Source organism: Arachis hypogaea, chromosome 17, assembly GCF_003086295.3.
Source record: "Arachis hypogaea cultivar Tifrunner chromosome 17, arahy.Tifrunner.gnm2.J5K5, whole genome shotgun sequence".
NCBI classification, from domain to species: domain Eukaryota; kingdom Viridiplantae; phylum Streptophyta; class Magnoliopsida; order Fabales; family Fabaceae; genus Arachis; species Arachis hypogaea.
Window position 1 is genome coordinate 21,974,742 of NC_092052.1, and position 23,601 is coordinate 21,998,342.

General features: G+C 36.0%; 2 non-coding genes across 2 annotated transcripts; both read left to right on the forward strand.

The window, feature by feature from the left end:
• Positions 1-14,697: 14,697 nt before the first annotated feature.
• TRNAP-UGG (transfer RNA proline (anticodon UGG)) lies at positions 14,698-14,771 on the forward strand. Its single transcript has one exon. It is a non-coding gene; the product is annotated as a tRNA-Pro (tRNA).
• A 191-nt stretch (positions 14,772-14,962) lies between these two features.
• TRNAW-CCA (transfer RNA tryptophan (anticodon CCA)) lies at positions 14,963-15,036 on the forward strand. Its single transcript has one exon. It is a non-coding gene; the product is annotated as a tRNA-Trp (tRNA).
• The last annotated feature ends 8,565 nt before the right edge of the window (positions 15,037-23,601 follow it).

The following is a 23,601-nucleotide window of genomic DNA, read 5'->3' on the forward strand; positions in this document are numbered from 1 at the left end:
CCTTTGAACATCACGTGAAACTAAAATTTTTAGCTTCTGCGTTCAGCGTTGGAAAAATTAATTACCGTTGGAGAAATTAGGTAAGAAATTTATTATATATCTACCAACTGTACCATTCATTTCTTCTATAAAAAGATGCACATAACCACATAATTCAGTAATTCTCTATGCTCTTCGTTACAGATTTTTATTTTTCATCACATTCTTTCAGATTTGTTTCTATCACTGCCAAGGTAAAAATTTTAATTTTTCTTTTATTATTTTTAGTTCTTTTTTTCATATTTTGATTTTTATTTTTTTTGTATTTTTTTAGTGTTCTGATATTATTTTTTTAATTTTTTATTATTATATTTTTATTGTATTTTTTATTTAAATGACAACTATTATTGATATAAATTTTATTTTTATTAATTTTTATGATATTTTTATTATTTTTGTTTATATAAATTATTTTTTTTATCTTTCATTGTACTATATTTATGTTGTATATAATATTTTTTATTTTTTTATTTGATTTTATTCATATGAATTTTATTTACTTTATTATAATTTTTTTGTTCATATGATATATATTGTTGGTTGTAATTATTATATACTATGTTTGTATGATTTTTTTTTGTTTTTGTTTTTTATTTTTATTGTACTTCTTACTGTACTTTATTTTTGTTTTTATTATATACAAATTATAAATAACAATAGAGTCATAAATAATAAAAATTTATAGTCCAAAATGATACTAAATTAAAGAGTACTAACGACACTAAAATAAATTATAAAATATTTTCTTTTTGTTTGACATTATAAAATGTATAGTACTGTCTTTTATATTTTTATTTCTTATTGTTTTTTAGTTCATATGAATTTTTTTTATCATTTACTGCTTCTTTATGTTTAATATGTAAGGTGTCTTTTTTTATTTTTATTTGATTTTATTCCTTTTTATTTTGACTTATTTTTATTATTGACCTTTTTTATATTATTTTTTTCAGTGTTCTAATCTCTCAGGTATGTTATTAATTTTTTTATCGTATTCTTATTATTTCTTGTTCATATGAATTCTATTTTTTCCCTTTTACGCACTGTATTTATATCTTATACGAAGTTTATTTTATTTTTCTTATTTGATATAGTTTATATGATTTTTTTTATCTTTTATTATATTTCTTTTATTCATATGATATATATTGTTTGTTTTATAAATTTTTTATCGTTTTTTTAAAATATAGATTAATTGATTCCATTAAAAAAGATAAACTAAATAAAAAATTATTCATAAATATTAATAAAACTATGAATGTTGGATGTCAAAAAAGTCTTATTAAAATAAAATTATTGAGAGTACAATATAAAAAGGTAACATATTTAATTAAATATTCTTTTATATATATATATATATATATATATATATATATATATATATATATATATATATATATCTAAAATTTATATTTTTTTTAATAGAATAATGAGTAACGATGAATCTCTAAAGACAAAAGCAACATGAGACATGGAGACTACTAAACAATTTATCCAAGCATATTTAGATCAAGTTGCTAAATAGCAACATAATGGAACCACTCTTACAAAAAAAAGGTTGGAATGATGTTTTGTCTCAATTTAATAAAAAAACTGAAAAGCAATATGATAAGATTCAATTAAAAAATAAGGGAGACAATTTTAAGAAGAAATGGTTCAGCATGGTACAAGCTTTTTGGCAAAAAAACGGGTTTAGGATGAGATTATACTAAACATACTGTTCATGCACCAAATGAATGGTGGGAGAGAAAACAATTGGTACGTAGTAACTTGTTATTAAAGTAAAAATTTTAATTTTTAATTTTGGTAATAAGTCATGTGTTGATTAATTGTACACATGTAGAAAAATTCCTTATATGGAAAATTCAGAAATAAAGGGCTTCCTTTTAAGGATGAGTTAACTATATTATTTAAAGATGTTATGGCCGATGGCAAATTTGCTTGGGCTCCCTACTTTGAGGAAGGTCATGTTGACATAGAAGAAAGTTATGGAGATAGTAAGGAAGGTATAGGTGCTAATGTGGGAGTTAGTTCTGAATTTCAACACATAAATCTTAGCTCTTCTCAAGAAAATAATAGTCAAAAGAGTACTGGAAAAAGAAAGAGAGATGTGGTTTGTGAAATAACAAAAAAGAAAAAAAAATTTTAAAGTCTCTGCCTCAAAGCAAATTGCAGATGCAATAACTAGAATTGCCTCTCTATCTGAATCACGCTCAACTATTGTGTCTACATTTCTAGTACCCGGTGCATCTATTGGAAAGTAATGGCTGAGATTCAAAAGATGGAAATGATCACTAGTGAACCCAATTTTCATAGTCGATGTTGTCAACTAATGATGTTTAAACCTGCTAGAGAAATGTTTGTATTCTTAAAAGGATATGAACAAAAATTGTTAGATTGGCTCAAACATGTAGCATATAATCTACTACCATTCAAGAAATTTTACTCGAATTAAATATTAAATTAATTAAATAATTAAGCAACAAATATCTATCTTTTACTGTTTGTTTTGAAAATGTATCTGAATTTTTCAAATTTTTTTAATAAATTGATCTCATAAATATAATTTTATACCATACAATGATAAGAATAAAACACATAATTTCTTACTTGCAAGAATTACAGGAGCAACAATATCCACTCACAACAAGTATTAACACCAGCACAATAATATCCAATAGCAGCGGAAAAATCACATAAACAAGAAATTAGAGACAAGCTAACACACCAAGATTTTTAACGTGAAAAACTTCCTCAATGAGAGAAGTAAAAACCACGAGTCACTAAGACTAGAAAATAGCTTCACTATGATGAAAAATAGGATACAAGAGAGTCACAAATTACTGCACAAAATGTGCATACAACAAGCCAAACAACCCAAGTTTCAAAGCTTTCAAAACAAGAACAAGAAGATGAAAATACCACAAAAATAGAGCTTCTGTGCGTGGCCAATATCTCCAATTAATGACATCGAATCGAAGATCCGAACGGTGAAATCAAGTAACTAGATGTGTAAAATATACTGTCCAAATTTGAGCTCGATCCAACAGTTAACGAATCTGCAGTAACTAATTTACAGAGACAGCTTTGTGTATGTGCGAAAATAACTTTCTCTCTTCCTTTCTCTCTAGTGTTTGGTGTTCTCCTTTCAAAATGACCTCTCTCACTCAACCCTAACTCACCTCAGCCACTTCAACTATTCATGAGTTTGGATACTAACATTTGGGCTTTTTCTCCACATAGGAAGGGAGCCCAAAAACCCAACAAATCTCCCCCTCACGACTATGTGGAGGTAACCGCCAATCCGGCGATTAAGCAACAAACTTCAAACTTCCATCTTGGTAATGCCTTGGTCATCATATCAGAATCATTCTCATCAGTATGAACCTTTTCAAGTTCCAACAACTCAGCATCCAAAACATCACGTATCCAATGATACCTCACATCAATATGGTTGGATCGAGAATGAAAAGTAAAATTTTTACCAAGATGTATAGAACTTTGACTATCACAAAACAATACATACCTCTCTTGAGTAAACCCGAGTTCCTTCAAAAATTTCTTCATCCAAAGCATCTCCTTGCACGCTTCGGTAATGGCAATAAACTCGGCCTCGGTAGTAGACAAAGCAACACATTTTTGCAATCTAGATTGTCAAGACACAGCTCCACCCGCAAAGTTGATCAAGAAGCCTGAAATGGACCTTCTAGAATCAATATCTCCTGCCATGTTTGAGTCAGTGTAACCAACTAGAATAGGTTTATCACTTCCATAACACAACTTCATGCTAGAAGTACCACAAAGATATCTCATTATCCATTTTATAGCATTCCAATGCTCTCTTCCTGGGTTTGAAACAAAACGGCTAGCACAACCAACAGCATGAACTATATCCGATCTTGTGCACACCATAGCATACGTTAAACTACCCACGACTGATGCATATGGAACTTTTTTCATGTCTTTCTTCTCTTCATCACTTGATGGACTTTGCTTGCAACTCAATTTGAAGTGTGTAGCAAGAGGAGTACTGACGGCCTTTGCTTTCTCCATTTGAAACCTGTGCAACATTGTCTCTATGTATTTCTCCTGTGACAACCAAAGTTTTTTCTCCTTTCTATCACGCTCGATTCTTATACCAAGAATCTCTTTTGCCGGCCCAATGTCCTTCATTGCAAATGACATTGCAAGTTGCTTCTTTAACATATCAATCCTAGAAGCATTCTGACCAACAATAAGCATGTCATCAACATATATCAAAAGGATAATAAAATCATTATTAGCAAACTGTTTAACAAATACACAATGATCAGAAGTAGTCTTCTTGTAGCCTTGTTCTGCCATAACAGACTCAAACTTCTTGTACCATGGTCTTGGAGCTTGCTTCAAGCCATACAAGCTCTTCTTTAGTTTGCAAACATGATCCTCTTTGCCCTTTACCATGAAACCTTCAGGTTGTTCCATGTAAATTTCATCCTTAAGATCGCCATGAAGGAAAGCAGTTTTCACATCCATTTGCTCTATCTCAAAATGAAGACTTGCAGCCAAACTCAAAATAGTCCTAATAGAAGATCTTCTCACAACCGGTGAAAAGATTTCATTATAGTCAACTCCCTTTTTCTGCCTGTAGCCCTTGACCACCAATCTAGCCTTGTACCTTGGATACTGAGAATTTTCTTCATGCTTCAACCTATAAACCCACCTGTTCTGCAAAGCTTTCTTCCCTTTTGACAACTTCACAAGCTCAAATGTTTGATTATCATGCAAGGATTTCATTTCATCTTGCATTGCATCAAACCATTTCTTATTGTCGTCGCCTTCCATAGCTTCTGCATAGCATTCAGGTTCTCCCCCATCAGTCAAGGTCACATATCCATCAGTAAATATCACATACTCATTAGAAGGATACCTCGTTGAAGGTCGTCGCTCTCTAGTAGACCTCCTAGGATGGAAACCTAGTGGATCTTCAGGTAGCTCAGGTTGATTATCAGCACATCATCAACTGGAGCATCAATTAGAACTCCCATCTCCTGGTCATCGGGAACCAAAGGCTCATTCTGCTGCATATGCTCCTGATCTTGATTCTCTGTTTGTTCTGATGAAGGAGGCGGCTGAACTGGATCTACATAAGTCAAGTCACTGCTCTCTTGTGATTAACTCTTCTCTGCCTTATCAATGTCTTCAATGGTCTGGTCTTCAACAAACTCTACATCATGGCTTCTTACAAGCTTCTTTTCAACTGGATAATAAAGCATGTAACCAAACTTATCTTGACCATACCCAATAAAAATACACTGTCTTGTTTTCACATCCAACTTGGACCTCTCATCCTTTGGAACATGAACAAATACTTTGCATCCAAAGACTCTCAAGTGACCATACGAGACATCTTTGCCCGACCAAACATGATCCAGAACATCATTGTCCAAAGCAATTGTAGGACTCATATTAATCACATGAGCCGCTGTAAGTAGCGCTTCACCCCAAAAGACTTTAGGTAGCTTAGCTTTAGTAAGCATACACCTAACTCTTTTAATCAATGTTCTATTCATTCTTTCTGCCAAACCATTCAACTGAGGTGTTTTAGGAGGTGTCTTTTCATGTCTAATGCCTTGCTGCTTGCAATACTCATCAAATGGTCCACAATACTCACCACCATTATCAGTGCAAATACATTTAAGCTTTTTACCTGTTTGCCTCTCAACCAAAGCTTGGAATTGTTTGAAATTTTCCAAAGCTTGGTTCTTTGTTTTCAAAGCATAAGTCCAAAGTTTTCTTGAATGATCATCAATAAAAGTAATAAAGTAAATAGCTCCACTAAAAGACCGTACCTTCAAAGGACCACAAATATCGAAGTGCACCAATTCCAAGAAATCTGATTTTCTTGAAGGTTGGTGCTTCTTGAAGGATAATCTTCTTTGTTTGCCAGCCATGTAATGAGAACATTTCTCTAACTCTGCATTCTTCAAACCGGAAAGATCATCCTTTCGAGCCAAATAATTAAGTCCTTTTTCACTAATATGACCAAGTCGTCTGTGCCACAAGCTACAAACTTCTTTACTTTCAATCACATTCACACTACCTTTTGCAATCATGGCATGCATCACATATAAACTTGAAGTACCTTTTTCTCGAGCCACCACTAAGTTGCCTTTAGTAAGCTTCCATTGTCCAAAGCCGAAAGTGTTTACAAAGCCTTCATTATCAAGCCTTTTAACTGAAACCAAATTCAAGCGAACATCTGGAGCGTGTCTAACATATTTGAGTAGCAGTTTCATTCCCATATTAGTCTTAAGACAAACATCTCCTACACCTATAACCTTGGCCAAGCCATCATTACCCATCTTAAGCACTCCAAAATTACCTGGAGTATAAGAAGTGAAGAACTCCTTCTTCGGTGTAACATATATTGAGGCGCCACTATCAATTACCTAGTTGAACTCATCATCAGAAACAAGATTGACCTTGTACTCATAATCAGCAATATCAACAGTACGAAGATCATCTGAAATAGAAGATACACGATCATTACCACTATCTTCCTTCTTTTCTTGCTTACCATTGTTTTCCTTTTTCCAAAGATAGAATATTTTTTAACGTGACCTATTTTGTGACAGTAGTGACACTCAACATTCTTGTATCTTTCCTTGGATTTGTTCCTGCTTTTACCTCTACTCTTTTGAATTCTATTCTGATTTCTTCCCTGATTTCAGTGACTAACATTTCAGAGTGTAACGAAGAATTCCGCGTCTTCCTTCCCATCTCTTCATTTAAAATGCCACATTTAAAAAGTTGCATGCTCACTTTACCATTCGGAGCAAAATTAGTAAGAGAGATACAAAATGTCTCCCAAGAATCTGGTAGAGTATTTAGCAACCACAATCCTTGAACCTCATCTTCAAACTTGATTCCCATGCTTGACAACTGATCCAGAATTCCTTGAAATTCATTCAAGTGATCTAATACTTGTGACCCCTCCTTGTATCTCAAATTCATCAGCATATTCAACAAGTACAATTTATTATTGCCAGACTTGGAAGCATACAAGGATTCAATTTGATTCCACAAAGCCCTAGCATGAGTCTCGTTAGCAATGTGATTGTAAACATTATCATCCATCCATTGCCTAATAAAACCACAAACTTGTTGGTGTTCAAACTCCCATTCTTTATCCGTTTTAGATTCTGGTTTTTGTGTAGAGAATACGGATAAATGTAGATTTTTGACAAACAACAAATCCTTCATTTTGCCCTTCCATAGATGGTAATTAGTGCCATTTAAACTTATCATCCTAGTAGAATTATTTGCCTCCATCTTTCAAGCAAGTTATAACTAAATACCCAAAACTGAGCTCTGATGCCAATTGATAGGAATAAAACACACAATTTCCTACTTGCAAGAATTAGAAGAACAACAATATCCATTCACAACAAGTATTAACACCAGCACAATAATACCCAATAGCAGCGGAAAAATCACATAAACCAGAAATTAGAGACAAGCTAACACACCAAGATTTTTAACATGGAAAACTTCCTCAATGAGAGAAGTAAAAATCACGAGTCACCAAGACCAGGAAATAGCTTCACTATGATGAAAAATAGGGTACAAGAGAGTCACAAATTACTGCACAAAACGTGCATACAACAAGTCAAATAACTCAAGCTTCAAAGCTTTCAAAACAAGAAGATGAAAATACCACAAAAATAGAGCTGCTGTGTGTGGCCAATATCTCCAACTACAGACATTGAATGGAAGATCTGAATGGTGAATCAAAGATCCAGATGTTTAGAATACACTGTCCAAATTTGAGCTCGATCCAATGGTTAACGAATCTGTAGTGACCAATTTATAGAGATAGCTTTGTGTATGTGTGAAAATAACTTTCTCTCTTCCTTTCTCTCTAGTGTTTGGTATTCTCCTTTCAAAATGACCCCTCTCACTCAACCCTAACTCACCTCAGTTACTTCAATTATTCATGGGTTTGGATACTAACATTTGGACTTTTTCTCCACATAAGAAGGGAGCCCAAAAACCCAACATACAAGACTTAAGTAAAATCGATTAAGATAAAAATGTGAGAAAAATCTTATTGTATAATAAAATCACACTTTTCAAAATCAATTGAGAGAAAAATTGATCGATCTAGATAAACGATATAGATTAATATTCAAAATATATACATTTAATTCTTAAAAATTTTTAATTACCAAATTAATCTCTAACTTTTTATTTTGTTAAATAAAATAATTTTTACATCAAATTGTGATATAAAATTAGATAAATCATCATTATTTAATAAAAATATAACAATCTATAAAAATTTTTAAAATTTCTTAGATACATCTATTCATATAGTTAAACAATTTGATATAAGAATTTATCTAACTAAATAAAAATTTGTAAACTACTAGTTTTATAATTAAAATTTGTTAAAGAATGTAATATCCAACTGTCCAAATAAAAATTTCGTAAAAAATTATTTGAAGTATTACTTAAAAGTTCATTATCTTGCTTCAACTTATATATAGATGGATTCCATTGTCAAAATAAGTGTTAATCAAACGCATTTTTTCCAGTTAAATACACTTTTTCTCATATCTCTCTTTTATTATTTTAATTACTCATGTACTTCTCTTTCCTGAGTAAATTGACCAAATTTTAAGAGTGCACATGTATTGGGTTGAATTCCGTTTGAAAAAATTTATAATTTAACTTGCACTTAAATCGAATTAGATATTAGTGTTTTTAAACTTGCAATCCGATATGATCTGTTAAATTTTATATCAAATTTTTGAATCTATTTTTCTTTTTTTTTTCAACTTGACTTTTTTTTTCCAGAGTTATAAATTGAAATAGACCCCAGATTGAAAAGAAACCCCTAACTTAAAGCCTAATTTATATTTAAAAAATCCTAATTAATTTCAAAGCAGCCTAAATAACTAATAAACTTTAAAAAAAATTACAACAGTAACAACAATAATAATTTAGCCAAACAGATACAATGATGACACTACTTAAGACAATAACAATAGTGCTGATTGAGTTTATAAATTGGGCGTAAACCCAAAAATTATGACTATAAATTATAGAAAAATTATCCTATGTGGCAGTTGAAAACAAGAGAATATAAGTAGTGTTGCCCGTTAAAATAATAGTATCTGACTCTTTTAAAAATTTTTTACTATAATAAAATGGAGTAGAAAATGACTTACAATCTAGATAATCAAAATCCTTGAAAAGATCCATGATGTACTTCCACTGATAAATATGAGTTTTAAACTTGGAGTGTGCTACTTCTATTTTCAAGTAGTACTTGAAATTACCAAAATATTTTGAATTTGTCATCCACATATACTAGGATGACAGTGAAGCTTTTAGACTGTTTCTTGATGAAAAGTGAATGATCATAGAAAAACTACTTAAAACCAGAATCAACAAGAGTCTAAGTGAGATTAATATTCCATTACTTGCTTGCTTGCTTAAGTCCATATATAGACTTTTACAGTTTGTAGACAAAACCTGGTTGTGACATATCCAAATTGGTGGTATCCTCATATAAACTTCTTTGTCTAAATCTTTGTGAAGAAAGGCAGTATTGGCGTCCCATTATATTGTCTCTAATAGCATTCCTTTGTCGCTGCTAATGCTAACATTACTCGTAGAGTAGTCATTTTGACAACTAGACTAAAGTATCACTATGATCCACTCCTTGCACTTTAGTGAATCCTTTTGCAATTAGCCTGACTTTGTGTCTTTCTATGATGCCATCGGGATTGAATTTTTATTAGAAAAAGTTATATGTGACAGTGTATGTGAGTCCACAATAGTCAATACAGATGAGCATGTAGACTATATAAATTAGAGGGATAGTTGTTAGGTAGTTTTGCCTAATCAGCAATTACTAGTTATGCTTAGCTAACCATATATATACCCTAACTGTAATTGTACATAGCAGCTTGATTCAATAACATTCTAAATTCTTTCCCTTTTCTCCCTCTCTCTCTAGATTCTTCTCATCCATTTCTCTCTGAAGCACTACATCAGATTCAAGATCTGATACCTTTTATGGTATCAGAGCCTTGATCTGAAAACCATGGCTTCTGCTACACAATCAAACACTTTTACAGGAGTACCAATCTCAATGAATCTCGATAAAAACAATTTTTTACAATGAAAGGATCAAGCCGAATCAACTGTTGAAGGAAACGAGCTCCTCGATCATCTCACTGGTGAGAATATTAGAACGATGTATCTTTTTAGTTCTGAATCTATCAATCCTGAGTATATGCGATGGAAGAGACAGGATGCACTGTTGAAGTCCTCGTTGCTTGCATCCATGACCGAACCATTCACAACAAGAATGGTTGGGTGTGTGTTCACGCATCAAGTCTGGAAGCGATTAGAAGCTCACTTTTCTTCTCACATTAAGGCAAAAGTGATGCAGTTCAAGAACAGACTCAGCTCAATCAAGATCTCTGGTTCGGTGAGCGAGTATCTATTGGAGATAAAAAGCACAGTTGATGCATTAACTTCGGTTGGTGCCCTTAATCACATCAATTATAACAAGACCTGGAGGAATTCCGGTTCCTGAACTAGAAGCAGTATTGTTGTCTCATGAAAGCATGTTAAAGAGATACAGAAAGCCTGAGCAATTTCTACAAGCAAATCTGGCCTATCACAATGATAGAGGAGGCACCAAAGGGCATTTTAGAGGTGCATTCAGAGGTTCAAGAGGTAGGTATGTGATGCACGAAATTGACTCCAAAAGTTTCACACAGATAGACCGGTAAGTGCACCGGATCATCCAAGTAATACCTTAGGTGAGTGAGGGTCGATCCCACGGAGATTGTTGGTTTGGACAAGCAATGGCTATCTTGTAGATCTTAGTTAGGTGGATAGAAAATATAGTTTGTTGTGAAAAACGCATAAAAATAGAATAAAAATAGAATTACTTAATTGGTGTGAAATCAGTGATAAGAGAACGGTTGAGGCTTCGGAGATGCTTCCTCCTTCTGGATCAACTTTTCTCACTGTTTACTTCAACTTCTGATGATTCATTCCATGGCAGGCTGTAAGTGACTAACGTCAGGTCAGTGGTCATTAATCTCCTCTGCTTCAGATCAAATGCCAGGTCAGTGGTTATCCAATCTGAACGGGGGTGAAACTCTAGCAGTCCATTCCCTTGGTGATCCTACTCAAAGCGCCATAGACAAGGTCGGATCTTCCGGATAAGAGAATGCTACTCCATTGATTCTAGCCTATATGACAAAGTCCCTAATCGCCCCATACCTCGGCTGGACTGATGTCTCCAAGTCCCCAACGAAGTCGTGGATTAGCCGTCTAACAGATGTATAATCAAGCTTGTGGTTCAGTATTATCCTGTCAAGGACTTGCAAGAAGTCATGTATAATAGAGATGACGGTCAAGTTACACTCCGAATTCATTTAGGATGAATAACGAAGATGCATTTTAGAATGGAATCAAGCATAGATTGAAATAGAATAGTGATATTATTAATCCATAAGAATCAGTAGAGCTCCTAACCTTAACATAGGAGGTTTAGTTGCTCATAGCTTACAGAAAAGTAATGTAAAACGTGTAGAGTGGCCAAGAGCTACTAACAAGGGTGCACTCTTGTCTATGTATACTAATATGATAACAAAGAATTACAGAAATAAGATAAACTAGTCTTGTAGTGCGAAAATACACTTTCTGGACCCATTTGGTGAGTGTTTGGACTGAGGTAAGGGTGACTCCACGAGCTAGTAGCCTTCTTGGGTGTTGAACACCATCTTTGGACTCCTTTTTGGGCGTTGGACGCCAGCTGCTCCCTTTTGGGTGTTCAATGCCAGGAAGAGGGTGAAGTGCTGGCGTTGAATGCCCATTTTGGACCTTTATTTCCAGAGAAAAGTATAGACTATTATATATTTCTAGAAATCCCTGGATGTTAGCTTTTCATAGCCATTGAGAGCGCGCCATTTGGACTTCTATAGCTCCAGAAATGCTCCTTCATGTGCACGGAGGTCAGAATCCGACAACATCTGCAGTCCTTTCTTTGTCTCTGAATCAGACTTTTTCCAAAGCTCCTCAATTTCAGCCAGAATTTATCTGAAATTATCATAAAACACACAAAGTAGAATCCAAAAATGTGAATTTTGCACTAAAACCTATGAAAATATAATAAAACTTAAACAAAACATAACAAAAACTATATAAAAATGATGCCAAAAAGCGTATAAAATATCCGCTCATCAGAATACCAAACTTAAACTGTTGATTGTCCCTAAGCAACCAAAAACTAAGTAGGATTAAAAAAAGAGAAGAATACAATAAATCTCAGAGTTTTCAATGAAGCTCATTTTCAATTAGATGAGCGGGACTAGTGGCTATTCACTTCTGAATAGTTTTGGCATCTCACTTTCCTTTGAAGCTCAGAATAATTGGCATCTTTAGGAACTTAGAATCCGGATGATATTATTGACTCTCCTAGTTTAGTTCTTTTTTATTCTTAAACACAGCTTCTTTTGAGTCTTGGCTGTGACCCTAAGCGCTTTGTTTTTCAGTATTACCACCGGATACATAAATGCCACAGATACTTAATTGGGTGAATCCTTTTAGATTATGATTCAACTTTGCTAGAATCCCCAGCCAGTGGTGTCTAGAGTTCTTAAGCATACTCTTTTGCTTTGGATCACGACTTTAACTACTCAGTCTTAAGCTTTTCACTTGACGCCCTTGCCTTTGTTGTTCTTCCCTCATAACTCTTTGATCTTCTCTTATTTCATAGAGGATGGTGGAATGCTCTTGATGTCCCATCCTCAGCTGATCTATGTTTGAGCTTAATTCTCCTAGAGAAGTATGTAATTGGTCCCAATAGCCTTGGGAAGGAAAACGCATCCCTTGAGGCATCTCAGAAATTTCTTGTTGAGGCAGCTCCACATGCTCTTGTTAAGGTGCATGCGTAGGCTCTCTAGTTTGCTCCATCCTTCTTTTAGTAATGGGCTTGTCCTCCTCAATGGGGATGTCTCCTTCTATGAAAATTCTAGCTGAATTACATAAGTGACATATAAGGTGGGAAAAAGCCAACCTTGCTAAGGTGAAAGGCTATTCAGCTTTCTTTTACAATTATTAAGGTATTACCTCATGTACCTCCACCTCATTCCCAATCATGATGCAATGAATCATGATGGCTCTGTCAATGGTCACTTCTGATCGATTGCTAGTAGGGATGATAGAGCGTTGGATGAATTCCAACCATCCTCTAGCTACAGGCTTGAGGTCAAGCCTTCTTAGTTGGATAGGCTTGCCTTGAGCATCCATCTTCCACTGAGCTCCTCCCACACAAATGTCTAAAAGGACTTGGTCCAGCCTCTGATCGAACTTGACTCTTCTAGTGTAAGGATGTGGGTCTCCTTGCATTACTGGAAAATGGAGCGCCAACCTTACACTTTCCGGGATGAAATCTAAGGGTCGTCCTCGGACCATGGTGCTCCAATTTTTGGGGTTTGGGTTCACACTTGTATCATGATGTTTAGTGACCCATGCATTGGCATAGAACTCTTGCACCATCAAGATTTCAACTTCCGGGATAGGATTGGTTAGAACTTCCCAACCTCTCTTCCGGATTTCTCGTCGGATCTCCGGGTACTCATTCTTTTTTATCCTAAAGGGGACTTCAGGAATCACCCTCTTTTTTGCCACTACTTCATAGAAGTGGTCTTGATGAGATTTGGTGATGAATTTCTCCATCTCCCAAGGTTTGGAGGTGGAATCAACAGCTTTTCCTTTCCTTTTTCTAGAGGATTCTCCGACTTTGGGTGCCATAAGTGTGAATGGAAAGCAAAAAGCAAGGCTTTTCCAACACCAAACTTAAAGCTTTTCTCGTGCTCGAGCAAAATAATAGCAAAAGGGAAGAAAATAGTAGAAGAAAAAGAAAATAGAGAGAGATGGAGGGAGATATGGTTCGGCCAAGTGGGGGCTTGTGTGTATGAAGTGTGTGTTGGAAGGTTAGAAGAAGGGGTATTTATAAGGGTGGGATGGGTTAGGTTTTGAACTTGAGGGGGGAATTAGGTGTTAAATTTTTTAATTTGAAGTGGGTGGTAGTTGGTGGTAGTTGTGATGGTTTTGGGAAGAGATATGGATGTGATTGGTTGAGGGTTTATGGGGAAGAGTGTGTGGAGAAGAGGGAAAGTAAGGGAGAGAAGAAGATGGGGGTAGGTGGAGATTCTGTGGGACCCACTGGTCCTGAGAGGCCAGGGAATTCGAATTCCCTGCCCTTTGTGGGCATTGAATGCCCAGCTCCTGCTCGTATATGGATTTTCTGCCGAATTCTTAATTCAAATTTGAAATGTACAACGATTCATTCGATAGCTTTTTTGTTTTCTAATAAAAAGGGGTCTATTTCTGCCCGAACATTCCATAAAAATGAAATAGATTTCCATGTTAGGGAAATTTCCTATTTATTATTATTTAAATTATTTATTAACTTAAGAAGTCTTTCTTTGATTATTATATTAAAATTTTTCTGATTAGAATATAAGAATTTTTATATTCTTAATTATATTATATATTATTTTATATTATATAATATATATACAATAGAGAAAATGTGGAAAACAAGACAAAGATTCTTTACAATGACACAGGAAACCAATTGAAAGGGATGTAGCGCAGCTTGGTAGCGCGTTTGTTTTGGGTACAAAATGTCACGGGTTCAAATCCTGTCATCCCTATCTCGAACTAATACTTATCGTAGGAGAAGTAACAAGGGATCAATTGAGACCGATTCAAATTGGAGATACATATATATCAATATTTATATATAGTATATGGCATATGCAAGCAAGATGTATTGGGGTCACTTAAAATTTAATAATATTTTATTAATATAATATTATTATGTTATTAAAAAAATAAATAATAAGCGCTCTTAGTTCAGTTCGGTAGAACGTGGGTCTCCAAAATTCGATGTCGTAGGTTCAAATCCTACAGAGCGTGATTCCATTCTTGTTATATTGAGAATGACAATGAAATAATTAAACAGTAGTTTAAAGGCTGAATTTGACCTGTCGAAGTTATATTTATATAACGGTATATGTATATACCATAGTGAATTCATAATCATTTTCATTCTTTGTTTATTTTATTAGAGTGGGGTAAAAAAAGTCAATTTAGATCAATCTAGATGAATAAAAGCATTTTCAATAGATATATTGATATATATCTTCTTGGTTGACACCAATATATGCCTCGTGTTATACTGTTGACTAACAAGCCCTCAATTATCTAGTTAGAGAGAATTCGTGTGCTTGGGAGTCCCTGATAATTAAAAAAACCAAGATTTTACCATGACTGAACGCCAGCTTTATGCTCCTCATAGGGCGTTGAACGCCCATAAAGGACCTCCTTCCTGGCGCTCAATGCCAGGTCTCTGCCTCCTGGCTGGCATTTAATGCCAGCTGCATGCTCCTTGGCTGGTGTTCAATGCCAGCAATACTACTCTTCTTGGGCGTTGAATGCCCATTAAGGATACCCTGTGTGGCATTGAATGCCCACTCTGGCCTCCTTGTCTGGCGTTCAACGCCAGCTAGGTACCTGCTCCAGGGTGTTCTGTTTCCAGTTCTGACTGTCTCTGTTTCTGTTCTAACTATTTCACATGATCACAAACTTAAAGAAATAATTATTTAAAATAAACTTAAAGAAAAACAGAAATAACTAATCACGGTTGGGTTGTCTCCCAACAAGCGCTTCTTTAACGCCACTAGCTTGATGGTTAGCTCCTTATGGAGATGGATAAGGGATCAGAATTTCACCCCTTACAGTGAAGTTCTTGCCTGTGCTCTCATGGATGAGTTTCACATGTTCTAGAGACCGGATCTTGTTCACAGTATGTGGAATGACTGGGTTGTCAGTGAAGACAACTTTCATGCCAGGTGAGAGGCCTTCAGTGGAGATTTTCTTGTCCCTCCAGCCTTTAGATACCTTCTTCTTAGTACCTTTATTCTTAGTGCTTGATGATGGCTGCCCAACACCAAACTTAGAATTGGTGTCTGGGGGCTCTGTATAACTTTGCACTGAGAGAGAGAGGGTTGGAACACTAAGAGTTGCACAATTGTCTCTCTTTTGTCAGAGGGAGAGTTAGGGTTAGGTATTTTGAATAAGATACAGTCCTCATGCAATTGTAGGACTAGCTCTCCCCTTGCTACATCAATGATGGCATTGGCAGTGGCTAGGAAAGGTCTTCCAAGGATGATGGATTCATCCTCGTCCTCTCCAGTATCCAAGATTATAAAATCTGCAGGGATGTAAAGGTCTTCAACCTTTACTAAGACATCCTCTACTAGACCATATGCATTTTTTATTGACTTGTCTGCCATCTCTAGCGAGATTCTTGCAATTTGTACCTCAAAGATTCCCAGTCTCTCCATTACAAAGAGTGGCATGAGGTTTATACTTGATCCTAGGTCACACAGAGCCTTCTCAAAGGTACTGGTGCCTTTGGTGCAAGGAATTAGGAAGTGTCCGGGATCCGACAGCTTCTGAGGTAGTTTCTTTTGAACCAAGGCATTGAGTTCTTTGGTGAGCACTGGAGGTTCTTCCTCCAATGTCTCTATTCCACATAATTTGGCATTTAACTTCATCAGAATTCCTAGGTACCGAGCAACTTGCTCTTCCCTAGTTTCCTCTTCCTCATCAGAGGAGAAGTGATCTTCATAATCCATAATTTACAATAAGGCATTCAATGGAACTTCTATGTTCTCCTCATGAGTCTTAGTTGCCTTCAGTTCTTCAATAGGAAAGTGTTTTGTGGGCGTTGAACGCCCAGCTGCCCTATTACTGGCGTTCAATGCCAGCTTATGTACCACTTTGGGCGTTGAATGCCCAGTAAAGATTCTCTTACTGGCGTTCAATGCCAAGAATGGTTCTTCTTTGAGCGTTGAACGCCTAGTAGGGACTTCCTTACTGGCGTTCAACGCCAAGGATGGCTCCTCCTTGGGCGTTCAATACCCAGTAGGGACTTCCTTACTGGCGTTCAATGCTAGAGCATCCCCTTCAGATTCGGCCTCAACTTCTACAGTGATGGTCTTGCACTCTTCTGTTGGGTTTACTTCAGTGTTGCTTGGGAGAGTGTTAGGAGGGGTCTCAGGGATTCTCTTGCTCAGCTGACCAACTTGTACCTCTAGATTTCTGATGGAAGACCTAGTTTCTGTTATGAAACTGTGAGTGGTCTTAGAGAGTTCAGAGACTATGGTTGCTAAGTCAGAAAGACTCTGCTTAGAAGTCTCCATATGTTAGTGAGAAGATAGGAATGGTTTATTACTTTTAAACCTATTTTGGTTTCTTCCACCTTGATTATTGTTGAAGCCTTGTTGAGGCTTTTGTTGATCCTTCCATGAGAAGTTAGGATGATTCCTCCATGAGGAGTTGTAGGTGTTTCCATAGAGTTCTCATATGTAATTCACCTCTTTCATAGTGGGTTGATCTGGATCATAAGCGTCTCCATCATAGGAGGTGTCTTGAGTGCTGCCAGTTGCAGCTTGCATTCCAGTCAAATACTGAGAGATCATATTGACCTGTTGGGTCAAGATCTTATTCTGAGCCAATATGGTATTCAGAGTATCAACCTCCAGAACTCCTTTCTTCTGAGCTACCCCATTGTGCATAGGGTTACTCTCAAAAGTGTACATGAACTAGTTGTTTGTAACCATTTCAATAAGTTCCTGTGCCTCTTCAGGCATTCTCTTCAAGTAGAGTGATCCACCAGTAGAATGGTCCAAGAACATCTTGGACATCTCAGATTGACCATCATAGAAGATACCTAGGATAGTCCATTCTGAGAGCATGTCAGGGGGAACATCTCCTGATTAGTTGCTTGTATCTTTCCCAAGCTTCGTAGAGGGATTCACCCTCTTTTTGTATGAAGGTTTGAACTTTCACCCTGAGCTTGCTCATCTTTTGAGGTGGAAAGAACTTGGCCAAGAAAGTATTGACCAACTTTTTCCAAGAGTCTAGGCTTTCCTTAGGTTGAGAATCCAACCATATCGTAGCTCTGTCTCTAACAGCAAATGGGAAAAGTATAAGCCTGTAGACCTCAGGATCCACTCTATTGGTCTTAATAGTATCACAAAATTGCAAGAATTCATATATGAATTGATGTGGATCTTCCAGTGGAAGTCCATGAAATTTGTAATTTTGTTGCATTAAAGAGACTAACTAAGGCTTAAGCTCAAAGTTATTTGCTCTAATGGCAGGTATAGAGATGCTTCTTCCATAGAAGTCAGAAGTTAGTGCAGTGAAGTCACCAAGAACCTTCCTTGCATCTCCTCCATTATTCTAATCGGCTGCCATGTTTGTATTTTCAGCTTCTTGTTTGAAAAGTTCAGTGGGGTTTTCTCCGGAGTGTTGTGCTTTAACTTATTGTAAAAGCTTCCTTAGGGTCCTCTCAGGTTCAGGATTAGGATCAAAGAGAGGTTCTTTATCTCTGTTCTTGCTCGTGAACAAGAAAAAGAAAACAAGAAAGAAAGAAAATGGGAGTTTCTATGTCAAAGTATAGAGAACTCCCTGTGAGATATGAAGAAGAAAGAAGAATGAAGATAGAGGAATGAGGAGAAGAATTCGAATACAGGGGGTAAAAGAATTTGAAAATTAAGAAGTAAAAAGGAAAACTAGAATTAAAATATTTTTGTTTTTATTTTAATTATTAATTGAATAGGAAATTAAAAGCTAATTAACTAAAAATATTTGAAAATTGAAAGATGATTTTCGAAAAAGAAGAGAGAGAAAGGTAAGAAGTTTTCGAAAATAGAAGAGAGGAATTAGTTAGGAAGTTTTGAAAAAGAGGGAAGAGAAAAGAAGAGTATTAAAGAGATATCAAACTTTAAAAATTAAAATAAGATAAAACAAGTAACTAATTAAAAAAGATTTGAAAATAAGATAAGATAAGATATGGTGAAGGTTTGAAAAAGATTTGAATTTTGAAAAGATTTGAATTTGAAATTTAAAATTAAGATAAGATAAGATAATGATTTGAAAAAGTTTTGAATTTTAAAATTTTAAAAGAAAGATAAGATAGGAAAGAATCAAATTAAAAGAAAAGATTTAAAAAAGATAAGGTTTGAAATTTGACTTTACTAACAAGAAAATACTAAACTTAAAAAACTTTTAAATCAAGATAAAAAAAGAAAGCAAGATTTTCGAAATTTTTGAATAAAGATAAAAAGATATTTTTTTATTTTTTGAATTAATGAAGAAAGAGAAAAACAACCAAAAGATACCCAACTTAAAATTTTTTAGATCAAAGACAAACAACCAAAAACACCAAACTTAAAAATTTTAAGATCAAAACAAGAAAAGAAATAAGAACAACTTGAATACAAAGAAGAACATTCAAGAACAATTTTCGAAAATTTAAAGAAAATAAAAAACACACAAAGGACACCAAACTTAAGAACGGACACTAGACTCAAACAAAAGAAAAAAAAGTTGAATTTTGAAAAAGTTTTTAAAAAAGAAAACAAAAGACTCAAAACAAAATAGTAAAAAGTATCTAATCTAAGCAACAAGATAATCCGGTAGTTTGTCAAACTCGAACAATCCCTGGCAACGGCGCCAAAAACTTGGTGCACGAAATTGACTCCGCAAGTTTCGCACAGATAGACCGGCAAGTGCACCGGGTCGTCCAAGTAATAGCTCAGGTGAGTGAGGGTCGATCCCACGAAGATTGTTGGTTTGAACAAGCAATGGCTATCTTGTAGATCTCAGTTAGGCGGATAGAAAATATAGTTTGTTGTGAAAAATGGATAAAAATAGAATAAAGATAGAATTACTTAATTGGTGTGAAATCAGTGATAAGAGAACGGTTGAGGCTTTGGAGATGCTTCCTCCTTCTGGTCAACTTTTCTCCCTGTCTACTTCAACTTCTGATGATTCATTCCATGGCAAGCTGTAAGTGACTAATGCCAGGTCAGTGGTCATTAATCTCCTCTGCTTCAGATCAAATACCAGGTAAGTGGTCATCCAATCTAAACGGGGGTGAAGCTCTAGCAGTCTATTCCCTTGGTGATCCTACTCAAAGCGCCACAGACAAGGTCGGATCTTTTGGATCAGAGAACTTTGCTCCATGGATTCTAGCCTACACCACAAAGGCCCTAATTGCCCCGTACCTCGGCTGAACTGATGTCTCTAAGTCCCCAATGAAGTCGTGGGTTAGTCGTCTAAGAGATGTATAATCAAGCTTATGGTTCAATACTATCCCGTTAAGGACTTGCAAGAACCCATGTAGAATAGGGATGATGGTTAAGTTACACTCCCAATTCATTTAGGATGAAGAACGAAGATACATCTTAGAATGGAATCAAGTATAGATTGAAATAGAATAGTGATATTATTAATCCATAAAAATCAACAGAGCTCCTAACCTTAACCTAAGAGGTTTAGTTGCTCATAGCTTACAGAAAAGTAATGTAAAACGTGTAGAGTGGCCAAGAGCTACTAACAAGGGTGAACTCTTGTCTATATATACTAATCTGATAACTAAGAATTACAGAAATAAGATAAACTAGTTTTGTAGTGTGAAAATCCACTTTCTGGGCCCACTTGGTGAGTGTTTGGGCTGAGCTAAGGGTGACTCCACGAGCTAGTACCCTTCTTGGGCGTGAACGCCATCTTTAGACTCCTTTTGGGCGTTGGACGCCAGCTGCTCCCTTTTGAGCATTCAACGCCAGGAAGAGGGTGAAGTACTGGCGTTGAACGCCAGTTTTAGACCTTCATTTCCAGCGCAAAGCAGAGAATAATATATATTTCTGGAAAGCCCTGGATGTTAGATTTCTATAGCCATTGAGAGTGTGCTATTTGGACTTCTGTATCTCTAGAAATGCTCCTTCGAGTGCACAGAGGTCAAAATCCGACAACATCTGCAGTCCTTTCTTTGTCTCTGAATCAGACATTTTCCAAAGCTCCTCAATTTCAGCCAAAATTCACCTGAAATCATCGTAAAACACACAGACTCAAAGTAGAATCTAAAAATGTGAATTTTTCACTAAAACCTATGAAAATATAATAAAACTTAAACAAAACATAACCAAAACTATTTGAAGATGATGCCAAAAAGCGTATAAAATATCCGCTCATCAGTATGGTGCTAGAACAATGCGAGGAGGCTATGGTCGAGTTATGGTGAAAATAGAAATTATGATAAAAACTATGCTATATTTAGAAGCTATGATACAAGGCATGGAAGTGGATATGAAGGAAATAGAAGTCAGTATGCTGAATCTAGAAATTATGATACAAGGCAAGGAAGAGGACATGAAGGAAATAGAGGCCAGGTCTTAAGAACTCAATGTCAGCTCTGTAGCAAACCGGGCCACGTTGCAGTTCACTACTGGTATAGATATGATGGGGCAGAAAATGCTAAATCATCCTCTCAAGAAAATATAGCTCCAAGAGCCAACTTAAGCAATGTTCTGGCAAATTCACCACCTCTTCAAGATCAAGACTGGTATCTTGACTCTAGAGCCACTCATCACATGACATATGATGCAAGAAATTTAACTGATCAGGGAGATTATGCAGGTCATGAGCGAGTCATAATTGGAGATGGTACAGGTTTGAATATCAATCTTGTTGGAAATACATTTATTAAAACTGATTTGAGTTGCAAGAAACTGTTATTGAAGAAACTTTTACATGTTCTAGATATCACAAAGAACCTCATGAGTGTTTATAAATTCTGCTGTGATAACAATGTTTATTTTGAATTTCATCATGATAGTTGTTATGTTAAATCACAGGAAACTAGAGAAGTTGTTCTCAAGGGAGTTGTTGATAAAGGTCTTTATCGGTTTCTCAATTTCAACCTTGCAAATACCCAAAGCAATGCAGAAGGAGCTGCTGCATTTTTTTACAAATATTGATTCAGTTAGTGATTCCTTGTTGTGGCATGGTCGTTTAGGTCATCCTTCAAATAAAGTCCTCTCTGTGGTCTTGCACAATTGTAATAAGTCAATTCCCCTCCCCAAATCTGTTTGTTCTTTATGTTGTTTAGGAAAATCACACCAATTATCCTTTCTTGATTCCAAGACAATGTACACAGCTCCATTACAACTAGTCTATTCGGATATTTGGGGACCAGCTCCCTCCCCTGATTCTAATAGAAATGTCTACTTTGTAAACTTCATTGATGCATTTTCTAAATACACTTGCTTTTACCTATTAACAACTAGATCTCAACTCAAATCAGTATTTAATCATTTTCAGCAAATGGTGGAATTGCAATTAGATACTAAGCTTAAGATGCTTCAAAGTGATAATGCACCTGAATATGTTAGTTTGTCAAAGTTTTTGCAATCTCGTGGATGGATTCACAGGTTCTCCTACCCTCATACCCCTCAGCAAAATGGCAATGCTGAACGAAAGCACCGCCACGTGGTTGAGATGGGACTCACACTCTTGGCTGAGGCTGGAATGCCAGCAAAATTTTGGGGTGAAGCCTTCCAAATTGCTGTTTACTTGATCAATGCCCTACCAACTCCCACACTGCAGAACCAAATGCCAATGGAGACCTTGTTTGGCAAGAAGCCTCCCTATGATGCCTTAAGAGTATTTGGCTGTCTGTGCTACCCTCACTTGAGGCCGTATAACCACAACAAACTTTAGTTTCGATCTGAACCAGCAGTATTCCTTGGCTATGGCAATTTGCACAAAGGATACAAGTGCCTACTGCCATCGGGGAGAGTTGTGATGACCAGACATGTAATCTTTGATGAGACTCATTTTCCCTTCAAAGATTTCACTTTCCCCTTTCAGCCTGCAACTAAAATCAATAGCACATCTGATGACAGACCCTCATTCCCTACCATCCTTCTTCTCCCCTATTGCTCCTCCCATGCCATAAGATCAGCCTTCTACCATAACACCCACCCATTCCCTTTCTCCAAGCCTATCCACTAACACCACTCATCAAACTCCTGTTGTGTTCTCACCTCCCCAAATGCTTTCACCCTCAAATAACCCCCTTAGTGGATCTGACCCCTCAATAGCTACACTCTTAGATGCACCTACTGCCCAGGCCGTTCCTAACCCCATTCAGTCCCCTGAAATGGTCTTACCTCTATCTACCAACCCTATGACTCAGAACCTTCATCCCATGATTACCAGAGAAAAATTGGGTTTTCCCCGAGCTCTTCATGCTCACCTTGAGCCTAAATCAGTGAAACAGACCCTGTCTGATTCAAAGTGGTGGGCTGCCATGGATGCTGAGTACTCTGCCCGCATGCAGAACCATACTTGGAATTTGGTGAAATTGCCACCAAATCAGGAGCCCATTGGTAGCAAGTAGGTGTTTCGGATCAAGTACAATGCTGATGGATCCATTGACAAGTATAAAGCCAGGCTGGTTGCCCAGGGCTTCCATCAAAGACCAGGGCTGGACTACAAGGAAACGTTCAGTCCCGTTGTGAAACCTGCTTCGATTCGCATTATGTTGTCTCTTACTCTTGCAAACTCGTGGCCTATCAAGCAGTTAGATGTCAACAACGCCTTCATGCACGGTGACTTATCTGA